General features: G+C 39.3%; 2 non-coding genes across 2 annotated transcripts; both read right to left on the bottom strand.

Moving 5' to 3' along the window:
* Window positions 1–206: 206 nt before the first annotated feature.
* On the bottom strand, window positions 207–314 carry LOC112752397 (small nucleolar RNA R71). The gene has a single exon (XR_003176836.1). It is a non-coding gene; the product is annotated as a small nucleolar RNA R71 (small nucleolar RNA).
* A 6,107-nt stretch (window positions 315–6,421) lies between these two features.
* LOC112752944 (small nucleolar RNA R71) lies at window positions 6,422–6,529 on the bottom strand. Its single transcript, XR_003177352.1, has one exon. It is a non-coding gene; the product is annotated as a small nucleolar RNA R71 (small nucleolar RNA).
* Between the last annotated feature and the right edge of the window lie 10,457 nt (window positions 6,530–16,986).

Here is a 16,986-nt window from a genome sequence, read left to right as displayed (position 1 = left end):
AGTTCTTAACTAAGTTCTTGCAGATCTGTGATACTGTTAAGACCAATGGGGTTGACCCCGAGGTCTACAGGCTTATGCTTTTCCCGTTTGCTGTAAGAGACAGAGCTAGAGTATGGTTGGACTCTCAACCTAAAGATAGCCTGAACTCTTAGGATAAGCTGATCACGGCTTTCTTAGCCAAGTTCTTTCCTCCTCAAAAGCTTAGTAAGCTTAGAGTGGATGTTCAAACCTTCAGACAGAAAGAAGGTGAATCCCTCTATGAAGCTTGGGAGAGATACAAGCAACTGACCAAAAAGTGTCCTTCTGACATGCTTTTAGAATGGACCATCCTGGATATATTCTATGATGGTCTGTCTGAATTAGCTAAGATGTTGTTGGATACTTCTGCAGGTGGATCCATTCACCTAAAGAAAATGCCTGCAGAAGCTCAAGAACTCATTGACATGGTTGCTAATAACCAGTTCATGTACACTTCTGAGAGGAATCCTGTGAGTAATGGGACGCCTCAGAAGAAGAGAGTTCTTGAAGTTGATACTCTGAATGCCATACTGGCTCAGAATAAAATATTGACTCAGTAAGTCAATATGATTTCTCAGAGTCTGAATGGAATGCAAGCTGCATCCAACAGTACTCAAGAGGCATCTTCTGAGGAAGAAGCTTATGATCCTGAGAACCCTGCAATAGCAGAGGTGAATTACATGGGTGAACCCTATAGAAACACATATAATCCCTCATGGAGAAATCACCCAAATCTCTCATGGAAGGATCAACAAAAGCCTCAACAAGGCTTTAATAATGGTGGAAGAAACAGGTTTAGCAATAGCAAGCCTTTTCCATCATCCACTCAGTAAAAGACAGAGAGTTCTGAGCAGACCCCATCTAGCTTGGCAAACATAGTCTCTGATCTATCTAAGGCCACTCTAAGTTTCATGAATGAAACAAGGTCCTCCATTAGAAATTTGGAAGCACAAGTGGGCCAGCTGAGTAAAAGGATCACTGAAACCCCTCTTAGTACTCTCCCAAGCAATACAGAAGAAAACCCAAAAGGAGAATGCAAGGCCATTAAATTGATCATCATGGCCGAACCTGCAAGGGAGGGAGAGGACGTGAACCCCAGTGAGGAAGACCTCTTGGGACGTCCATAGATCAATAAGGGGCTTCCCTCTGAGGAACCAAAGGACTCTGAGGCTCATCTGGAGACCATAGAGATTTCATTAAACCTCCTTATGCCATTCGTGAGCTCTGATGAATATTCTTCTTCTGAAGAGAATGAGGATGTTATTGAAGAACAAGTTGCCAAGTACCTTGGTGCAATCATGAAGCTGAATGCCAAATTATTTGGTAATGAGACTTGGGAAGATGAACCTTCCTTGCTCACCAATGAACTGAGTGATCTGGATCAACTGAGATTGCCTCAGAAGAAACAGGATCCTAGAAAGTTCTTAATACCTTGTACAATAGGCACCATGACCTTTGAGAAGGCTCTATGTGACCTTGGGTCAGGGATAAACCTCATGCCACTCTCTGTAATGGAAAAACTGGGAATCTTTGAGGTGCAAGCTGCTAGAATCTCATTAGAGATGGCAGACAACTCAAGAAAACAGGCTTATGGACTAATAGAGGATGTGTTAGTAAAGGTTGAAGGCCTTTACATCCCTGCTGACTTCATAATCCTAGACACTGGGAAGGATGAGGATGAATCCATCATCCTTGGAAGACCCTTTGACGTTAGGATTTTTGCCAGTAAAGAATTTCATAAAAATAGTCGCGTTGTAGATATAGTCTCTAAACCGACAGAAATCCCTTCGTACAAACGTTTCGGTTGTCACAAGTAACAAACCCCTTTTAAAAATTGTTAACCGAGTATTCAAACCTCGGGTCGTCTTCTCAAGGAATTGCAGGGAAGTATGTTCTTATTATTGGTTATGAAGATTGTAAATTGGGGGTTTGGGAAGTAAGGTGGGAATATGTTATATGACAAGTAAAATAAAATAATAATAATAAAATCTCTTGGCAAGGTATAAGAAATTGGAAGTCCATACTTAGTTATCCTTATCAATAACAATGAAAGTTGAATCTTAATTCCACTTAGTTAACCTTTACTAAAGCAAAGGAAAGTCAAGGGACAAATTGGATTGATATTCGAATCCTATTTATTTCATAAGAAAAGCTTGGGATTATTGAAGTTCAACTCAATTGGCAAGATAACAATTAACAGTTATGCTATTAAGTTGGATAATTCCTGAGTTACTGATTTCTTAACCAAGACCAAAAGGGGAAAAATAAATCTACTGGAATAAGAATGCCTTCAGATGGGAAGCAATAATCATGTAAATAAAAGAAAGCAATATTAAACTGAAATACCTCAAATTGCATTAACAAAAGAACTTAAATCTGACATAGATGATGAGCGGATAATTTATACACTTTTTGGCATTATTTTTAGTATGTTTTTAGTAGAATCTAGTTACTTTTAGGGATGTTTTTAATAGATTTTATGTTAAATTCACATTTCTGGACTTTACTATGAGTTTGTGTGATTTTCTGTGATTTCAGGTATTTTCTGGCTGAAATTGAGGGACCTGAGCAAAAATCAGATTCAGAGGTTGAAGAAGGACTGCTGATGCTGTTGGATTCTGACCTCCCTGCACTCAAAGTAGATTTTCTGGAGCTACAGAACTCAAAATGGCGCGCTTCCAATTGTGTTGGAAAGTAGACATCCAGGGCTTTCGGGAAATATATAATAGTCCATACTTTGCCCAAGTTTAGACAACGCAAACTGGCGTTCAACGCCAGCTCTCTGCCCAATTCTGGAGTTCAGCGCCAGAAATGGATCAAAAACCAGAGTTGAACGCCAGAAATGGATCCAAACCTGGCGTTCAACTCCACAAATGGCCTCTGCACGTGGAAAGTTAAAGCTCAGCCCAAGTACACACCAAGTGGGCCCCGGAAGTGGATTTATGCATCAATTACTTATTTTTGTAAACCCTAGTGACTAGTTTATTATAAATAGGACCTTTTACTATTGTATTAGACATCTTGGGACGCCTGGTTCTTAGATCAGAGGGGCTGGCCATCTCGGCCATGCCTGGACCTTTCACTTATGTATTTTCAACGGTAGAGTTTCTACACCCCATAGATTAAGGTGTGGAGCTCTGCTGTTCCTCAAAGATTAATGCAAAGTACTACTGTTTTCCATTCAATTCATCTTATTTTGCTTCTAAGATATTCATTCGCACTTCAACCTGAATGTGATGAACGTGACAATCATCATCATTCCCTATGAATGCGTGCCTGACAACCACTTCCGTTCTACATTAGACTGAATGCTTATCTCTTAGATCTCTTAATCAGAATCTTCGTGGTGTAAGCTAGAATGATGGCGGCATTCAAGAGAATCCGGAAAGTCTAAACCTTGTCTGTCGTATTCCGAGTAGGATTCAATGATTGAATGACTGTGACGAGCTTCAAACTCGCGAGTGATGGGCGTTAGTGACAGACGCAAAAGGAGGGTGAATCCTATTCCAGCATGATCGAGAACCGACAGATGATTAGCCGTGCCGTGACAGAGCATGTGAGCATATTTTTCACTGAGAGGAGGGGATGTAGCCACTGACAACGGTGATGCCCTTGCATAAAGCCAGCCATGGAAAGGAGTAAGACTGATTGGATGAAGATAGCAGGAAAGCAGATGTTCAGAGGAACAAAAGCATCTCCATTCGCTTATCTTAAATTCTCACCAAGGATCTACATAAGTATCTCTATCCCTCTTTCATTAATTGATTTCGAAAACCCCATTACTATTTTATATCCACCTGACTGAGATTTACAAGGTGACCATAGCTTGCTTCATACCAACAATCTCCGTGGGATTCGACCCTTACTCACGTAAGGTATTACTTGGACGACCCAGTGCACTTGCTGGTTAGTTGTGCGAAGTTGTGAACCATGGTATTGGCATCATGTTTTTGGCGCCATTACCAGGGAAAGAAAGAGCGATGAATTTTACATAATCAAAGTGTAATCACAATTTCTGCGCACCAAGTTTTTGGCGCCGTTGCCGGGGATTGTTCGAGTATGGACAACTGACGGTTCATCCTGTTGCTCAGATTAGGTAATTCTCTTTTTGTTTTCTTTTCAAAAATTTTTCAAAAATCTTTCAAAAAAAAATTTTTCTTTTGTTTTCGAAAAAAAAAAATTTTACTAAAAATAATGTTTTCAAAAATAAATTATTCTATGGCTTCAAAATTTTTAAGAATGAATTCTAGTGTTTCATGAAGTATGTTGAAGCCTATCTGGCTGTAAAGCCATACCCAAACTGCTTTGGGATTGGCTAATCACCTCAGTGGAGTCATGCCCAATCCTTCTGGATAGGGTATGTCAGGCTTGTCATGTCTGAATTACACTCATATTTTTATTAAAGCTTGGCTGGCTATTAAGCCATGCCTGACCCTTTGATTGGAGCTTTAAGACTAACATGACAAGATTCCTGGAATTCATATTAAAGATTTTGGAATCCTTATTTTTATTTTTCAAAATAATTTTCGAAAAAAAAAAAATAAAAATAAAAATACAAAAAAAAAATTAGAAAATCATAAAAATCAAAAATATTTTTGTGTCTCTTGCTTGAGTCATGTGTCATGTTATAAGTTTGGTGTCAATTGCATGTGCATCTTGCATTTTTCGAAAATTTCATACATTCATAGTGTTCTTCATGATCTTCAAGTTGTTCTTTGTCAGTCTTCTTGTTTGATCTTGATGTTTTCCTTGTTTTGTGTCTTTTCTTGTTTTACATGTACATTTTTTATTTATTAGAGTCTAAACATGAAAGATTTCTAAGTTTGGTGTCTTGCATATTTTCTCTGCATATAAAATTTTTCAAAAATATGTTCTTGATGTTCATCATGATATTCACGGTGTTCTTGGTGTTCATCTTGACATTCATAGCATTCTTGCACACATTCATAGTTTTGATCTAAAATTGCCATGCATTACATCATTTTTCTTGTTTTTCTCTCTCATCATAAAAATTCAAAAATAAAAAAAATATCTTTTCCTTTTTTTCTCATCAAATTCGAAAATTTGGATTGACTTTTTCAAAAGTTTTTAAAATCAAGTTGTTTCTTATGAGTCAAATCAAATTTTCAATTTGAAAATCTTATCTTTTTCAAAATCTTTTTTCAAAAATCAAATCTTTTTCAAATTTCTTAGTTATTTTCGAAAATTCCAAAAATATTTTTCAAAAATCTTTTTCTTATTTTTATATCAATTTTTCGAAAATAACATAAACAATTAATGTTTTGATTCAAAAATTTTAAGTTTGTTACTTACTTGTTAAGAAAGATTCAAACTTTAAGTTCTAGAATCATATCTTGTGATTTCTTGTGAATCAAGTCATTAATTGTGATTTTAAAAATTCAAATCTTTTTCAAAAACTAATTTTTATCATATCTTTTCAAAAATATCTTCTTATCTTATCTTTTTCAAAACTACCTAACTAACTCTCTCTCTCTAATTTTCGAAAATATCTTCCCTCTTTTTCAAAAATTTCTTTTTAATTAACTAATTATTCTTATTTTTATTTTTTATTTTAAAAAAAAAATTTCGAAAAATACTAACATTTTTCAAAAACTATTTTCAAAAATCACTAACTCTTTTTCAAAAAAACTATTTTCGAAAATTCCTTCTCTCTCATCTTATTCTATTTATTAATTCATCTACTAACATCTCATCTCACATCTCTGCCATCCTCACAGTTGTGTTTCTTCCATTATATTACATTCTTTGTCTCCCCCTCTTTTCTTCCACTCACACAGGGATCCCTATACTGTGGTATAAAGGATCTCTATTATTATTATTATTTTTTCTGTACCCTCTTCTTTGTCATATGAGTAGGAGCAAGGACAAGAATATTCTTGTTGAAGCAGATCCAGAACCTGAAAGGACTCTGAAGAAAAAATTAAGAGAAGCTAAATTACAACAATCCAGAAATAACCTTTCTGAAATTTTCGAACAGGAAGAGGAGATGGCAGCCGAAAATAATAATAATGTAAGGAAGATGCTTGGTGACTTTACTGCACCTAATTCCAATTTACATGGAAGAAGCATCTCCATTCCTGCCATTGGAGCAAACAACTTTGAGCTGAAACCTCAATTAGTTTCTCTAATGCAGCAGAACTGTAAGTTTCATGGACTTTCATCTGAAGATCCTTTTCAGTTCTTAACTGAATTCTTGCAGATATGTGATACTGTTAAGACTAATGGAGTAGATCCTAAAGTCTACAGGCTCATGCTTTTCCCTTTTGCTATAAGAGACAGAGCTAGAATATGGTTGGACTCTCAACCTAAAGATAGCCTGAACTCTTGGGATAAGCTGGTCACGGCTTTCTTAGCCAAGTTCTTTCCTCCTCAAAAGCTGAGCAAGCTTAGAGTGGATGTTCAAACCTTCAGACAGAAAGAAGGTGAATCCCTCTATGAAGCTTGGGAAAGATACAAACAGTTGACCAAAAAGTGTCCTTCTGACATGCTTTCAGAATGGACCATCCTGGATATATTCTATGATGGTTTATCTGAGCTATCAAAGATGTCATTGGATACTTCTGCAGGTGGATCCATTCACCTAAAGAAAACGCCTGCAGAAGCTCAAGAACTCATTGACATGGTTGCTAATAACCAGTTCATGTACACTTCTGAGAGGAATCCTGTGAGTAATGGGACGCCTATGAAGAAGGGAGTTCTTGAAGTTGATACTCTGAATGCCATATTGGCTCAGAATAAAACATTGACTCAGTAAGTAAATATGATTTCTCAGAGTCTGAATGGAATGCAAGCTGCATCCAACAGTACTCAAGAGGCTTCTTATGAAGAAGAAGCTTATGATCCTAAGAACCCTGCAATAGCAGAGGTGAATTACTTAGGTGAACCTTATGGAAACACCTATAACTCATCATGGAGAAATCAACAAAATTTCTCATGGAAGGATCAAAAGCCTCAACAAGGCTTTAATAATGGTGGAAGAAACAGGTTTGACAATAATAAACCCTTTCCATCATCCACTCAGCAACAGACAGAGAACTCTGAACAAAATACTTCTAATTTAGCAAACTTAGTCTCTGATCTATCTAAGGCCACTGTAAGTTTCATGAATGAAACAAGGTCTTCCATTAGAAATTTGGAAGCACAAGTGGGCCAGCTGAGTAAAAGGATCACTGAAATCCCTCCCAGTACTCTCCCAAGCAATACAGAAGAGAACCCAAAAGGAGAGTGCAAGGCCATTGACATAAGCACCATGGCCGAACCTACTAGGGGAGTGGAGAACGTGAATCCCAAGGAGGAAGACCTCCGGGGACGTCCAGTGATCAATAAGGAGCTTCCCTCTGCGAAACCAAAGGACTCTGAGGCTCATCTGGAGACCATAGAGATTCCATTGAACCTCCTTATGCCCTTCATGAGTTCTGATGAGTATTCCTTTTCTGAAGAGAATGAGGATGTTACTGAAGAGCAAACTGCCAAGTTTTTTGGTGCAATCACGAAGCTGAATGCCAAACTATTTGGCATTGATACTTGGGAAGTTGAACCTCCCTTGTTCATCAATGAACTAAGTGATCTGGATCAACTGACATTGCCTCAGAAGAAACAGGATCCTGGAAAGTTCATAATACCCTGTACCATAGGCACCATGATCTTTAAGGCTCTGTCTGACCTTGGTTCAGGAATAAACCTCATGCCCCTCTCTGTAATAGAGAAACTGGGAATCTATGAGGTGCAAGCTGCTAAAATCTCCTTAGAGATGGCAGACAGCTCAAGAAAACAGGCTTATGGATAGGTAGAGGACATGTTAGTAAAGGTTGAGGGCCTTTACATCCCTACTGATTTCATAGTCCTGGATACTGGAAAAGAAGAGGATGAATCTATCATCCTAGGAAGACCTTTCCTGGCCACAGCAAGAGCTGTGATTGATGTTGACAGAGGAGAAATAGTCCTTCAATGGAATAAGGACTCCCTTGTGTTTAAAACTCAAGGATCTCCCTCTGCAACCATGGAGAGGAAGCATGAAAAGCTTCTCTCAAAGCAGAGTCAACCCAAGCCCCCACAGTCAAACTCTAAGTTTGGTGTTGGGAGGCCATAACCAAACTCTAAGTTTGGTGTTGGAGAGTTTCAACAATGCTCTGAACATCTGTGAGGCTCCATGAGAGCCCACTGTCAAGCTATTGACATTAAAGAAGCGCTTGTTGGGAGGCAACCCAATCTTTATTTATCTAACTATATTCTTCTTAGTTATATGTCTTTATAGGTTCATGATCATGTGGAGTCACAAAATAAATATAAAAATTGAAAACGGAATCAAAAATAGCAGAAGAAAAATCACACCTTGGAGGAGCATCTGCCTGGCGTTCAAACGCCAGAACAGAGCATGGTTCTGGCGCTGAACGCCCAAAATGGGCAACATCCTGGCGCTGAACGCCCAGAACAAGCATGGTTCTGGCGTTCAACGCCAGAAATGGCAACAAATAGGCGTTGAACGCCCAAAATGGGCACCAACCTGGCGCTGAACGCCCAGAGTTGTGTGCAAGGGCATTTTGCATGCCTAAATTGGTGCAGGGATGTAAATGCCTTGACACCTCAAGATCTGTGGACCCCACAGGATCATCTCAGGATCTGTGGACCCACAGGATCATCTCAGGATCTGTGAATCTCACAGGATCCCCACCCACCTCACCCTCTATCTCTCCATTCATGACCATCCCTTCTGTTTTCCATCCACCACTCACATCCATACACACATCCCTCCATCTCCTCCATATCTTCTTCTTCTTCTATTCCTTCTTCTTTTTCTCGAGGGCGAGCAACATTCTAAGTTTGGTGTGGTAAAAAGCATAGCTTTTTTGTTTTTTCCATAACCATTGATGGCACCTAAGGCCAGAGAAGCCTCTAGAAAGAGGAAAGGGAAGACAAAAGCTTCCATCAAGGGTCTATAACTCAGTGGTAGAACATTTAACTGCAAATCAAGAGATCCCTGAGATACCTCAAGGGATACATTTTCTTCCACACAATTATTGGAAGCAACTAAGGGTGGAACATCAAGAGCACTCCATCATCCTTCATGAAATCAGAGAAGATCTAAAAGCAATGAAGGAGGAGCAGCAAAGACAAGGAAGAGACATAGAAGAGCTCAAGGACATCACTAAGGTGGACTCATTCCTTGTTCTTACTTTCTCTGTTTTTCGTTTTCTATGTTATGTGCTTATCTATGTTTGTGTCTTCATTACATGATCATTAGTAGTTAGTAACTATGTCTTAAAGTTATGAATGTCCTATGAATCCATTACCTCTCTTAAATAAAAAAAAATGTTTTAATTCAAAAGAACAAGAAGTACATGAGTTTCGAATTTATCCTTGAACTTAGCTTAATTATATTGATGTGGTGACAATGCTTCTTGTTTTCTGAATGTATGCTTGAACAGTGCATATGTCTTTTGAAGTTGTTGTTTAAGAATGTTAAATATGTTGGCTCTTGAAAGAATGATGACAAGGAGACATGTTATTTGATAATCTGAAAAATCATAAAAATGATTCTTGAAGCAAGAAAAAGCAGCAAAGAACAAAGCTTGCAGAAAAAAAAAGAAAAAATTAGGCAAAAAAAAAAAAAGCAAGCAGAAAAAGCCAAAAGCTCTTAAAACCATGAGGCAAGAGCAAAAAGCCAATAACCCTTAAAACCAAAAGGCAAGGGCAAGGATCCCAAGGCTTTGAGCATCAGTGGATAGGAGGGCCTAAAGGAATAAAATCCTGGTCTAAGCGGCTAAACCAAGCTGTCCCTAACCATGTGCTTGTGGCGTGTAGGTGTCAAGTGAAAACTTGAGACTGAGCGGTTAAAGTCAAGGTCCAAAGCAAAAAAAGAGTGTGCTTAAGAACCCTGGACACCTCTAATTGGGGACTTTAGCAAAGCTGAGTCACATTCTGAAAAGGTTCACCCAATTATGTGTCTGTGGCATTTATGTATCCGGTGGTAATACTGGAAAACAAAGTGCTTAGGGCCACGGCCAAGACTCATAAAATAGTTGTGTTCAAGAATCATCATACTGAACTAGGAGAATCAATAACACTATCTGAACTCTGAGTTCCTATAGATGCCAATCATTCTGAACTTCAATGGATAAAGCGAGATGCCAAAACTATTCAAGAGGCAAAAAGCTACAAGTCCCGCTCATCTGATTGGAGCTATGTTTCATTGATAGTTTGGAATTTATAGTATATTCTATTCTTTTTATCCTATTTTGATTTTCAGTTGCTTGGGGACAAGCAACAATTTAAGTTTGGTGTTGTGATGAGCGGATAATTTATACGCTTTTTGGCATTATTTTTAGTATGTTTTTAGTAGAATCTAGTTACTTTTAGGGATATTTTTAATAGATTTTATGTTAAATTCACATTTCTGGACTTTACTATGATTGTGTGATTTTCTATGATTTCAGGTATTTTCTGGCTGAAATTGAGGGACCTGAGCAAAAATCAGATTCAGAGGTTGAAGAAGGACTGCTGATGCTGTTGGATTCTGACCTTCCTGCACTCAAAGTGGATTTTCTGGAGCTACAGAACTTAAAATGGCGCGCTTCCAATTGTGTTGGAAAGTAGACATCCAGGGCTTTCCAGCAATATATAATAGTCCATACTTTGCCCAAGTTTAGATGACGCAAACTGGTGTTCAACGCCAGCTCTCTGCCCAATTCTGGAGTTCAGCGCCAGAAATGGATCAAAAACCAGAGTTGAACGCCAGAAATGGATCCAAACCTGGCGTTCAACTCCACAAATGGACTCTGCACGTGGAAAGTTAAAGCTCAGCCCAAGTACACACCAAGTGGGCCCCGGAAGTGGATTTATGCATCAATTACTTATTTCTGTAAACCCTAGTGACTAGTTTATTATAAATAGGACCTTTTACTATTGTATTAGACATCTTGGGACGCCTGGTTCTTAGATCAGAGGGGCTGGCCATCTCAGCCATGCCTAGACCTTTCACTTATGTATTTTCAATGGTAGAGTTTCTACACTCCATAGATTAAGGTGTGGAGCTCTGCTGTTCCTCAAAGATTAATGCAAAGTACTACTGTTTTCCATTCAATTCATCTTATTTTGCTTCTAAGATAATCATTCGCACTTCAACCTGAATGTGATGAACGTGACAATCATCATCATTCCCTATGAACGCGTGCCTGACAACCACTTCCGTTCTACATTAGACTGAATGCTTATCTCTTAGATCTCTTAATCAGAATCTTCGTGGCGTAAGCTAGAATGATGGCGGCATTCAAGAGAATCCGGAAAGTCTAAACCTTGTCTGTGGTATTCCGAGTAGGATTCAATGATTGAATGACTGTGACGAGCTTCAAACTCGCGAGTGCTGGGCGTTAGTGACAGACGCAAAAGGAGGGTGAATCCTATTCCAGCATGATCGAGAACTGACAGATGATTAGCCGTGCCGTGACAGAGCATGTGAGCATATTTTTCACTGAGAGGAGGGGATGTAGCCACTGACAACGGTGATGCCCTTGCATAAAGCCAGCCATGGAAAAGAGTAAGACTGATTGGATGAAGATAGCAGGAAAGCAGAGGTTCAGAGGAACAAAAGCATCTCCATTCGCTTATCTTAAATTCTCACCAAGGATCTACATAAGTATCTCTATCCCTCTTTCATTAATTGATTTCGAAAACCCCATTACTATTTTATATCTGCCTGACTGAGATTTACAAGGTGACCATAGCTTGCTTCATACCAACAATCTCCGTGGGATTCGACCCTTACTCACGTAAGGTATTACTTGGACGACCCAGTGCACTTGCTGGTTAGTTGTGCGAAGTTGTGAACCATGGTATTGGCATCATGTTTTTGGCGCCATTACCAGGGAAAGAAAGAGCGATGAATTTTACATAATCAAAGTGTAATCACAATTTCTGCGCACCAATAGACATGCATGGAAAAATAAATAAAAGAACATTGAACCTGGATTGAGAGTCACTCCTAAAACTAAGAGAAGTCCTAAATCCTAATCCTAAGAGAGAGGAGAGAACCTCTCTCTCTAAAAACTACATCTACTCCTAAAATTGTGAATGTGAAAGCCTCCTTATGAATGGATGTAGTCCCCCACTTTATAGCCTCTAATCTGTGTTTTCTGGGCCGCAAACTGGGTCAAAAACAGTCCAGAATTCACTGGTTTCGAGTTTTGCCACGCTGGTTTTTCGTCACTGCGACGCGGCCGCATGGATCACGCGGTCGCGTCGCCTAGTGTCAGGGGAACAATAGCATATTATATATCAAATCAAAGCCTCGGACGTTAGCTTTCCAACGCAACTGGAACCGCGTCGTTTTGACCTCTGTAGCTAAAGTTATAGCTGTTTGAGTGCAGAGAGGTCAGACTGGACAGCTTAGCAATTTCTCCAACTTCTTGCATTCCTTCCACTTTTGCATGCTTTCTTCCCATCCTCCAAGCCATTCCTACCTTATAATATCTGAAAACACTTAACACACATATCAAGGCATCTAATGGTAATAAGAGAGGATTAATAATAATCAAATATAAGATCAAAGAAGCATGTTTTCAATCAAAGCACATAATTAGGAAGGCAAATGTAAAACCATGCAAATAGTATAAATAAGTGGGTAAAGAGTAGATGAAAACCACTCAATTGAGCACAAGATAAACCATGAAATAGTGGTTTATCACCCTTCCTAGCCACAGCAAGAGCTGTGATTGATGTGGACAGAGGAGAGTTGGTCCTTCAACTGAATGAGGACTACCTTGTGTTTAAAACTCAAAGATCTCCTTCTGTAACCATGAAGAGGAAGCATGAAAAGCTTCTCTCACTGTAGAGTCAACCAAGGCCCCCACAGTCAAACTCTAAGTTTGGTGTTGGGAGGCTACAACCAAACTCTAAGTTTGGTGTTGAACCCCCACATTCAAACTCTAAGTTTGGTGTTGGGAGGTCCCAACCTTGCTCTGATTATCTGTGAGGCTCCATGAGAGCTCACTGTCAAGCTATTGACATTAAAGAAGCGCTTGTTAGGAGGCAACCCAATGTTATTTAATCATTTTTATTTTATTTTCTCTTTGTTATTTCATGTTTTATTAGGATGATGATCATGTGGAGTCACAAAAACTACTGAAAAATCGAAAACAGAATGAAAAACAGCATTGAAAATAGCACACCCTAGAGGAAGGGCTTACTGGTGCTTAAACGCCAGTAAGGAGCATCTGGCTGGCGTTTAACGCCAGAACAAAGCATGAAACTGGCATTAAACGCCAGAAACAAGCAGCAGTCTGGCGTTTAAACGCCAGGATTGCACCCAGAGGAAAGCTGGCATTAAATGCCAGAAACAAGCATCAGACTGGCGTTTAACGCCAGAAACATGCACCATACTGGCATTCAACACCAGAAACATGCTATAGACTGGCGTTGAACGCCCAAAACAAGCATGGAAGTGGCGTTTAACGCCAAAAACATGCTACAGTCTGGCGTTAAATGCCAAGATTGCATATATAGGGCGTTTTACACGCCTAATTGGTGCAGGGATGTAAATCCTTGACACCTCAGGATCTGTGGACCCTACAGGATCCCCACATACCTCCACTCACCTGCCCTCCTCATAATCCTATATCACCCTTTCCCAAGAACCCTTCACCAATCACCTCCAATTCCCCTCCAAAACCATCATACACCCACCTACACCCACCCACTCAAATTCAAACCATCACTCCTTCCTTTTCACACATCATAACCACCTACAACCCCCCTTGGCCGAACCACTCACACCTCTCCATCTCATCTATTTTCTTCTTCTCCTCTCTCTTCTCTTCTTTTGCTCGGGGACAAGCAAATATTTTAAGTTTGGTGTGGTAAAAGCATAGCTTTTTTTTTCATAACCATTAATGGCACCTAAGGCCAGAGAAACCTCAAGAAAGAGGAAAGGGAAGGTAATGGCTTCCACCTCTGAGTCATAGGAGATGGAGAGATTCATCTCAAGGGTCCACAGCTCAGTAATAGAGCATTTGGCTGCACATCAAGAGAGCACACTCATGGACCTCAACAAGAGCATGAGGAATTCCCTCATCATGAAATCCCTGAGATGCCTCAGGGGATGCACCTTCCTCCACAGAATTATTGGGAACAAATCAATACTTCCCTAGGAGAATTAAGTTCCAACATGGGACAACTAAGGGTGGAACATCAAGAGCACTCCATCATCCTCCATGAAATTAGAGAAGATCAAAGAGCAATGAGGGAGGAGCAACAAAGACAAGGAAGAGACATAGAGGAGCTCAAAAGCACCATTGGTTCTTCAAGAAGAGGAAGACGCCACCCTCACTAAGGTGGACTCATTCCTTAATCTCCTTGTCTATTTATTTTTCTGTTTTTCATTTACTATGCTTTATGTTTATGTCTTCATTACATGATCATTAGTGTTTAAGTGTCTATGCCTTAAAGTAGTGAATATGAATCCATCACCTCTCTTGAATGAAAAATGTTTTAATTACAAAAAAACAAGAAGTACATGGTTTCAAATTCATCCTTGAAACTAGTTTAATTATTTTGATGTGGTGACAATACTTTTTGTTTTCTGAATGAATGCTTGAACAGTGCATATGTCTTTTGAAGTTGATGTTTATGAATGTTAAATATGTTGGCTCTTGAAGAATAAGGAAAAAGGAGACATGTTATTTGATAATCTGAAAAATCATAAAAATGATTCTTGAAGCAAGAAAAAGCAGTGAATACAAAAGCTTGCAGAAAAAAAAAAAGAAAAGAAAAATGGCGAAAAAAAAAAGAAAAGAAAAAGAAAAAGCAAGCAGAAAAAGCCAAAAGCTCTTAAAACCAAAAAGCAAGAGCAAAAAGCCAAAATCTCTTAAAACCAAAAGGCAAGGGTAATAAAAAGGATCCAAGGCTTTGAGCATCAGTGGATAGGAGGGCCTAAAGGAATAAAATCCTGGCCTAAGCGGCTAAACCAAGCTGTCCCTAACCATGTGATTGTGGCGTGAAGGTGTCAAGTGAAAACTTGAGACTGAGCGGTTAAAGTCAAGGTCCAAAGCAAAAACAGAGTGTGCTTAAGAACCCTGGACACCTCTAATTGGGGACTTTAGCAAAGCTGAGTCACAATCTGAAAAGTTTCACCCAGTTATGTGTCTGTGGCATTTATGTATCCGGTGGTAATACTGGAAAACAAAGTTCATAGGGCCACAGCCAAGACTCATAAAGTAGATGTGTTCAAGAATCAATATACTGAACTAGGAGAATCAATAACACTATCTGAACTCTAAGTTCCTATAGATGCCAATCATTCTGAACTTCAATGGATAAAGTGAGATGCCAAAACTATTCAAGAGGCAAAAAGCTACAAGTCCCGCTCATCTGATTGGAGCTAAGTTTCATTGATAGTTTGGAATTTATAGTATATTCTCTTCTTTTTATCCTATTTGATTTTCAGTTGCTTGGGGACAAGCAACAATTTAAGTTTGGTGTTGTGATGAGCGGATAATTTATACGCTTTTTGGCATTATTTTTAGTATATTTTTAGTAGGATCTAGTTACTTTTAGGGATGTTTTTATTAGTTTTTATGCTAAATTCATATTTCTGGACTTTACTACAAGTTTGTGTGTTTTTCTGTGATTTCAGGTATTTTCTGGCCATTGACAACGGTGATGCCTATCATACAGCTTGCCATGGAAAGGAGTAGGACTGATTGGATGAAGATAGCAAGAAAGCAGAGGTTCAGAGGAATGAAAGCATCTCTATACTCTTCTCTGAAATTCTCACCAATGAATTACATAAGTATCTCTATCCTATTTTAATTATCTTTTAGTACACTATAATCTCTTAATACATTTGAATCCGCCTGACTGAGATTTACAAGGTGACCATAGCTTGCTTCAAGCCGACAATCTCCGTGGGATCGACCCTTACTCACGTAAAGTTTATTACTTGGACGATCCAGTGCACTTGCTGGTTAGTTGTACGAAGTTGTGAAACAGAATTAAAAACATGAACGTGCGTATTGAGTTTTTAGCGCCGTTACCAAGGAAGGAATGATCACGATTTCGCACACCAATAGGTAACTTGAGAGGTCTGCTGTTGGGTATTCTGTGGTCCTTGGGATTGCCTTAAGTGAGGTGCTCTGTAAGGCTGATTCTGATTCTGCTGCCTGTTGTTGTTGTTATTCCACCTCTGATTTTCCTGATTATCTCTGCCTCCTCTGTTGTTGCTGTCCCTTCAATTCTGGTTAGAATTGTCTTGCCATCCATGGCTGTAGTTGCCACCTTGATTGTACCCTTGGTTGGGGAGGTCATAGAAATTATGTGTGGCTGCCACGGTGTTGTCTTCCTGCTGGAGCTGTGGACATTCATCAATATAATGACAGTAATTAGCACAGATTCTGCAAACTCTCTGTGGGACTAACTGTTGGTTTTGCTGTGCTGGAGAAGGTTGAGCTTGCTGAACTTGTTGTTGATTCAATTGCATTTGCTTCAGCAAGTTGGTCATTTCACAGATACTCTGAGTTAAAGCGGCAGTCTCTCTACTAGAGGATACTTCTGCCACGGCTTTTGCACGGCCTTGTTTCTGCCTGTGATTCCTAGTAGATTCAGCTAAGTCGCTGATCAATTGCCATGCCTCATCAGTGGTCTTGTACTTTTTCATAGACCCATTGCTAGCACTTTCCAATGTGGTCTTATCTTGGGGCCTCATTCCTTGTGTGACATAACCGAGTAACACTATCTTGTCAATCATATGGTGGGGGCAAGCTTCCAAAAGATTATTGAAGCGCTCCCAATATTCATAAAGCGTCTCGGATTCATCCTGAACAATCATGGAAATATCTTTCCTCAGTTTATCAGTAACTTTAGCTGGAAAGAACTTTTCCAAGAATTCTCTTCTCAGTGTATCCCAGTTGGATACAATTACTGCTGGTTGAGTGTAGTACCACTCTCGCCTTTCGCTCA

This window comes from Arachis hypogaea, chromosome 15 (genome assembly GCF_003086295.3).
Source record: "Arachis hypogaea cultivar Tifrunner chromosome 15, arahy.Tifrunner.gnm2.J5K5, whole genome shotgun sequence".
Classification (NCBI taxonomy): Eukaryota; Viridiplantae; Streptophyta; class Magnoliopsida; order Fabales; family Fabaceae; genus Arachis; species Arachis hypogaea.
This window is presented reverse-complemented; position numbering and strand designations above follow the sequence as displayed.